General features: G+C 42.0%; 1 non-coding gene across 1 annotated transcript; it reads right to left on the minus strand.

Moving 5' to 3' along the window:
- Nucleotides 1-3,640: 3,640 nt before the first annotated feature.
- TRNAI-UAU (transfer RNA isoleucine (anticodon UAU)) lies at nt 3,641-3,730 on the minus strand. The gene is given in 2 exon segments: nt 3,641-3,676; nt 3,693-3,730. It is a non-coding gene; the product is annotated as a tRNA-Ile (tRNA).
- Nucleotides 3,731-7,856: the final 4,126 nt, after the last annotated feature.

The raw sequence follows: 7,856 nt of genomic DNA on the forward strand, positions 1-7,856 counted from the left end.
AATATTTGGATTTTGTGTTTTTTTAAATAATACTCAATAAAGCTTGAAATTTATAGATCTGATGACATTGACTTCCGTTTTTGATCCTCCTTTGAAATATGCTGACTTAATGGAAGTGTCATATACCTAGGCCATTAGCTCTACTTATGTGATTCTGGATATGAGATAAGTTGCTGATCACTGCACAGACAATCAATCCCTCCATCTGTATAGAGCAATGGCCGTGTATGTGCACCATCCTCCATTCATTGTCTATGAGACTGATAAAGCCAGGTAAGTAGAGGTACTGCCTTTTCATGGCGTAACTCGAATCTCAGGGGCCCCAATGCAAAGCTCCAACTTTTTTTTTTTGGCCCCCCTAGGCTCCAGGGCCCCGGGTGCGATTGCAACCCCTGCACCTTTTATAGTTATGCCCCCGATGATACCCATATAAAATTCAGATGGGTGGGAGTCGTCAGGTCACTCATGGCCTTTGTGTCCCCTCACACGGCAGAATTCAGATGCAAATGCTATTTCTGGTCCCCCTATAGCCACGCCACTGACTGCGCCACTGGTTGTCAAAAAGGATCTCTCCAAACTTTTTTGGAACTACAAACCTCAGCCTGCCCTGACAGCTTTAAGGCGGGTTGAGGGTTACTGTCCTGCAGCAGCTGGGGAGCACTGACTTTAAGGATGACTCTGAATGGGCTTGGTTGAATTTTCAGCAATCTGTGACTCCTACTATTTTTCACAAACACCATAGACTCTAATGTAACGCTCATTTAAAGAAGACCTTTCACCAGGTCAAAAGTGACCAGTTATTGCTCCCATTATATTCCCACAGCTCCCCTTAAGAATCCATTTTTTGTGCTTTTTTGTTGAAACCCACCATATGCCTCCAGAGATATGGCCCTATTTATTTAGTGCTCACAGGATCCTCTGGGGCGTGTCTTTAGGTGATCTGAATAATTATCTTGCAAGTACCGCCCCTTTGTAAAGACAATAAGAATTAACACTAAATAAAAAGTCCCATAACTCTGCTACAATATGGCACATTTATAAAAATAATAATAAAAAAATGGAATTTCAGGGGAGCAGTAGAAATATAATGGGATCAAAAACAGGATCATTTTGACCTAGTGACAGGTTCTCAGTAAGTGATATCACACAGCAATGATGTCTGATCCTGAGACACAATAACTGACCACTTCATTATCATTTATCAGGGAATTATATGCAGACAAGACAGCGACGCTTGTGACCTCCAGTGAGATCCACTCTGTACATAGCAGGGATGTGGCTGGCCCCGGACACGTCTGTGTGACTGGAAATTCAGGATCTGCTGTTTTCATATTTAACATAAAGTTACAGTGAACTGGAGGAGATGAGAGAATGCTTCTGTGGTCATGGTGGAGTAAAACAATGTTCCTATTGTGCTAGAAATAAGATAGATGGGTAGATGGATAGATAGATGGATGGATAGATAGATAATAGACACTGTACACTGACACTATATACAGAGCTCCTGTGTATGTTGTCACTGGTGACCCCTGTATTACCTGTACATTAGACACTATATACAGAGCTAGCTCCTGTCTATAATGTCACTGGTGATCACTGTGTTAGGCCTCTTTCACACTAGCGTCGTGCACTGCACGTCGCTATGCGTCGTTTTGTTGAAAAAACGCATCCTGCAAAAGTGCTTGCAGGATGCATTTTTTTCACCATTGATTTGCATTAGCGTCGCATTGCGACGCTTTGCCACACGTCCCAACCGTCGTGCGACGGTTGCGCCGTGTTGTGGAGGACCGTCGGCTGCATAAAACTTTATATGTAACGTTTTTTGCTGCTGACGGACCGCCATTTCCGACCGCGCATGCGCGGCCGGAACTCCGCCCCCACCTCCCCGCACCTCACAATGGGGCAGCGGATGCGTGGAAAAACAGCATCCGCTGCCCCCGTTGTGAGGCGCATTCACTGCTAGCGTCGGTACGTCGGCCCGACGCACTGCAACGGGCCGAGTACGACGCTAGTGTGAAAGTAGCCTTACCTGTACACTGACACTGCATACAGCTCTCCTGTGTATAATGTCACTGGTGATCACTGCATTACCTGTACACTCACACTATATACAGAGCTCCTGTGTATAATGTCACTGGTGATCACTGTATTACCTGTACACTCACACTATATACAGAGCTCCTGTGTATAATGTCACTGGTGATCACTGTATTACCTGTACATTATACACTATATACAGAGCTCCTGTCTATAATGTCACTGGTGATCACTGTATTACCTGTACACTGACACTGCATACAGCTCTCCTGTGTATAATGTCACTTGTGATCACTGCATTACCTGTACACTGACACTATATACAGAGCTCCTGTGTATAATGTCACTGGTGATCCCTGTATTACCTGTACACTGACACTATATACCGAGCTCTTATGTATAATGTCACTGGTGATCACTGTATTACCTGTACACTGACACTATATACAGAGCTCCTGTGTATAATGTCACTGGTGATCCCTGTATTACCTGTACACTGACACTATATACAGAGCTCCTGTGTATAATGTCACTGGTGATCCCTGTATTACCTGTACACTGACACTATATACCGAGCTCCTGTGTATAATGTCACTGGTGATCACTGTATTATCTGTACACTAACACTATATACAGAGCTCCCGTGTATAATGTCACTGGTGATCACTGTATTTCCTGTACACTGACACTATATACAGAGCTCCTGTGTATAATGTCACTGGTGATCATTGTATTTCCTGTACACTGACAATATATGCAGAGTTCCTGTGTGTAATGGCACTTAGTATTGTGTTTTTTTTTTATTAATGATCAATATTGTATTATTTGGTCATTATGTGGTGGTAATTGTGGTCTTCTCATGGTGTGGCAGTATTTCTCCCTTGCATGTGGAATTATTCGGTAACAATGTGATGGTAAAATGTGATCTGTTAATGATGTGACGGTATTTGTTTCTTGTATGTGGCATTATTGGAGCACCATTTGGTGCTAATATGAGGTCTGATCATGGTGTGGTGGTATTTGTTCCTTGTATGCAGTATTATTCGGTCACTCCTGCTAAGGAGGGTTGATCCTAGTGAAAGCTATAACCTTTTCACTGGACAGGTTACAACTTATTGATCAGTGGAGATAGAAACACTGGGACTTGCCCCAATCAGCACTGTTATCCTTGTTAGAATGGAGCGTAGTGCACATGCCCCGCCACCGCTGCATTCATTCCCTATGGTGCTGCCAAATGCTACCCTCTGCTTTTACCAGCAGCTCCATAGAGAATGAGTTGAGCTGTGGTCGTCCATCTCACCTGCTGCTCCATTTTGTACTGGGTATAAAGGCTCTCCTTTCCGCTGATCGCTGCAGATCCCAGAGGTCAGTCCAGCACCGGCCACTATGCTGCAGATAGGTGATAACTTGTTTTCACAGGACAAACCCTTTAAGTACAAAGTATATGAGAAAGTAGCGGAACTTGTTATTTTCCAGGATTAAGGTTTTATCTTTATTGAGGTGCCATAGCTTTAGTATTTGCTATTGAAATGACTATTGAGCAAACATAAGAGTGAAAATCACCAAAGGAGGTTGGGGAAAATGCAGAATCTGGCAAAAGACCTGCTCCAGGTGAGGCTCGAACTCACAACCTCGGCATTGCTCAGCTACTGTCTTATAAGTACCGCACGCTAACCGATTGCGCCACTGGAGCTCCACATATACTGTCCATGTGAGACATCTATGCAAGCGAATATATCTACAGGGCGTTTAGCCTTGGATGAAAATAAAAATATTCCTACTCACTGACTGCAGGTAGAGAAAGTGAAGATGTATGGGAATCACAATATGTCTGTGTTATTATGTGACGGTATTATAAATGGAAAGTGTGGCAGTATTATTTGTATTGTTATGTCTCCAGGTGAAGCCTGTACAGTGCAGTGCAAACAGCGCCACCTACAGTGCAGGTACAAATAAAATAATTAAGGCAGAAAAATGAACTCTTTCATAACAAAGGCAGTGATACATTTTTCATGAGACACGTTGTAACATTCTATTTACAGCAGATCTTATTTTGTTATCATTTTTAAAAAATAAATAAACAAAGAAGCCCAGTTGGGACTTGAACTCACATCCACAGAGATGTTAAGCAATCACTACCTTATTAACACAGTGCTCTAACTACCTGTACTACTGAAGCTGAGACAAAATAAGAAAACAAGCAGCCAAAAACGCCTCCTGAGGAAGGAGCTGCCAGCACCGAAACGCGCGTCGGGGTTCGGGTCCGGTCACTCACCTATCCAGCATGCATTTGGTATGTACTTACATCGCATGGCTGCTGTTATTCCTGTAAAGCTGTGGCACTGGCCCGATATTGATTTTCTTGCAGCTATGGTTATTTATGACAATTTGTCTCATTAATATGTTACAGTAGGATTGGTTTGTGTTCCGGACCATTTCTAAGGTCATTTATGCTTATGTATTCCCCACTTGTCACCACTGAGGTTTGGTTGGTTGTTTTAATATTGCTTAATAAAATTTACATTTTATGGGACGTTTTTGGTTGCTTGTTTTCTTGTTTTTGCTTGCTATAGTCTTTGGCAGTTGCTCCCTTTATGTCCTCTATACAAGTCTTTGCATATTCTACTTGCATTTTGCGGCATACTATAATCCTTTTTACCTTTGTTTGACATGCTTGCTTCAATAACTGTAGTGTGAAGCTGAGAGAAGTGAGGATGTCTAGTCTTTTTCTCAGGATATGCAGTGGAATTAGAAGTTCTAGAACTGTGAGAAGAGGAAAAAATATGTGGAATAAAGGATATATTAAAAAAAAATGAGAAGGAGCACATACTGTATAACTGTACGGGGTTTGCTGTGAACCTTGTAATAAAACGGATTGCAGTACTTATCGGTAGGTTTTAAGATGTCTTTCTATGTTTTTATTTGTATTATTGTTTCATTTTCATTACTCTGTTTCAAAAGATTAAAGAGGATTCCACTACTTTATCATTGTTGGCTTATCCTTGGAATAGGTCATCAATGTCTGATCAGTGAGGGTGCGACTCCATGCACTCCGCCGACCAGCTGTTCTCAAGTGTTGGCGGCCAGCAACTGAAACTGCTCAGTTATGGTACCGCCCAGCAGAGCTTCTTCTACTGAGTAGCGGCCGCGGCCGGGTACTGCACATCTGCCCCTATTCAAATCAATAGAGAGCGCATCTGTAGTACCTGGCCGTGGCCACTATTCCATTGAAGTTGTCGTGCTGTGCAGCTCCGTAACTGATAGTCTGACCGCCAACACTGAGAACAGCTGATGTACGGGGGTGCATGGAGTCTAAACCTCACTGATCAGACATCCTAGGTATAAACCATAAATGTTAAAAAAGTGGAAACCTCTTTAATATATCAAGCAAATACATTAGATTTGTGTAATTGTAATTATATAATTAAAAAATATTATTATTATTCATAAAAGTATAAAATGATTGACTCATAAAACCAACATGTTATAACTATATATATATATATATATATAAAGCTAATTGTATATTGTAAGAAATATAATAATACAATTGAATAAAAATTGAACACACATCAAATGATGTCTTATATTTTCAATTTTAGTATTTATTTTGCTATCTAATACAACTATACTATCAGTATACAGTGGGGCAAAAAAGTATTTAGTCAGTCAGCAATAGTGCAAGTTCCACCACTTAAAAAGATGAGAGGCGTCTGTAATTTACATCATAGGTAGACCTCAACTATGGGAGACAAACTGAGAAAAAAAAATCCAGAAAATCACATTGTCTGTTTTTTATCATTTTATTTGCATATTATGGTGGAAAATAAGTATTTGGTCAGAAACAAACAATCGATTTCTGGCTCTCACAAACCTGTAACTTCTTCTTTAAGAGTCTCCTCTTTCCTCCACTCATTACCTGTAGTAATGGCACCTGTTTAAACTTGTTATCAGTATAAAAAGACACCTGTGCACACCCTCAAACAGTCTGACTCCAAACTCCACTATGGTGAAGACCAAAGAGCTGTCAAAGGACACCAGAAACAAAATTGTAGCCCTGCACCAGGCTGGGAAGACTGAATCTGCAATAGCCAACCAGCTTGGTGTGAAGAAATCAACAGTGGGAGCAATAATTAGAAAATGGAAGACATTCAAGACCACTGATAATCTCCCTCGATCTGGGGCTCCATCCACGTGGGGTCAGAATGATCACAAGAACGGTGAGCAAAAATCCCAGAACCACGCGGGGGGACCTAGTGAATGAACTGCAGAGAGCTGGGACCAATGTAACAAGGCCTACCATAAGTAACACACTACGCCACCATGGACTCAGATCCTGCAGTGCCAGACGTGTCCCACTGCTTAAGCCACTACATGTCCGAGCCCGTCTGAAGTTTGCTAGAGAGCATTTGGATGATCCAGAGGAGTTTTGGGAGAATGTCCTATGGTCTGATGAAACCAAACTGGAACTGTTTGGTAGAAACACAACTTGTCGTGTTTGGAGGAAAAAGAATACTGAGTTGCGTCCATCAAACACCATACCTACTGTAAAGCATGGTGGTGGAAACATCATGCTTTGGGGCTGTTTCTCTGCAAAGGGGCCAGGACGACTGATCCGGGTACATGAAAGAATGAATGGGGCCATGTATCGTGAGATTTTGAGTGCAAACCTCCTTCCATCAGCAAGGGCATTGAAGATGAAACGTGGCTGGGTCTTTCAACATGACAATGATCCAAAGCACACCGCCAGGGCAACGAAGGAGTGGCTTCGTAAGAAGCATTTCAAGGTCCTGGAGTGGCCTAGCCAGTCTCCAGATCTCAACCCTATAGAAAACCTTTAGAGGGAGTTGAAAGTCCGTGTTGCCAAGCGAAAAGCCAAAAACATCACTGATCTAGAGGAGATCTGCATGGAGGAATGGGCCAACATACCAACAACAGTGTGTGGCAACCTTGTGAAGCTTACAGAAAACATTTGACCTCTGTCATTGCCAACAAAGGATATTTTACAAAGTATTGAGATGAAATTTTGTTTCTGACCAAATACTTATTTTCCACCATAATATGCAAATAAAATGATAAAAAAACAGACAATGTGATTTTCTGGAATTTTTTTTCTCAGTTTGTCTCCCATAGTTGAGGTCTACCTATGATGTAAATTCCAGACGCCTCTCATCTTTTTAAGTGGTGGAACTTGCACTATTGCTGACTGACTAAATACTTTTTTGCCTCACTGTATATATATGTATGTATATATATATATATATATATATATATATACACTCACCGGCCACTTTATTAGGTACACCTGTCCAACTTCTTGTTAACACTTAATTTCTAATCAGCCAATCACATGGCAGCAACTCAGTGCATTTAGGCATGTAGACATGGTCAAGACAATCTCCTGCAGTTCAAACCGAGCATCAGTATGGGGAAGAAAGGTGATTTGAGTGCCTTTGAACGTGGCATGGTTGTTGGTGCCAGAAGGGCTGGTCTGAGTATTTCAGAAACTGCTGATCTACTGGGATTTTCACGCACAACCATCTCTAGGGTTTACAGAGAATGGTCCGAAAAAGAAAAAAAATCCAGTGAGCGGCAGTTCTGTGGGCGGAAATGCCTTGTTGATGCCAGAGGTCAGAGGAGAATGGGCAGACTGGTTCGAGCTGATAGAAAGGCAACAGTGACTCAAATCGCCACCCGTTACAACCAAGGTAGGCCTAAGAGCATCTCTGAACGCACAGTGCGTCGAACTTTGAGGCAGATGGGCTACAGCAGCAGAAGACCACACCGGGTACCACTCCTTTCAGCTAAGAACAGGAAAC

The sequence above is a fragment of the Ranitomeya variabilis genome, chromosome 4 (assembly GCF_051348905.1).
Source record: "Ranitomeya variabilis isolate aRanVar5 chromosome 4, aRanVar5.hap1, whole genome shotgun sequence".
NCBI lineage: Eukaryota > Metazoa > Chordata > Amphibia > Anura > Dendrobatidae > Ranitomeya > Ranitomeya variabilis.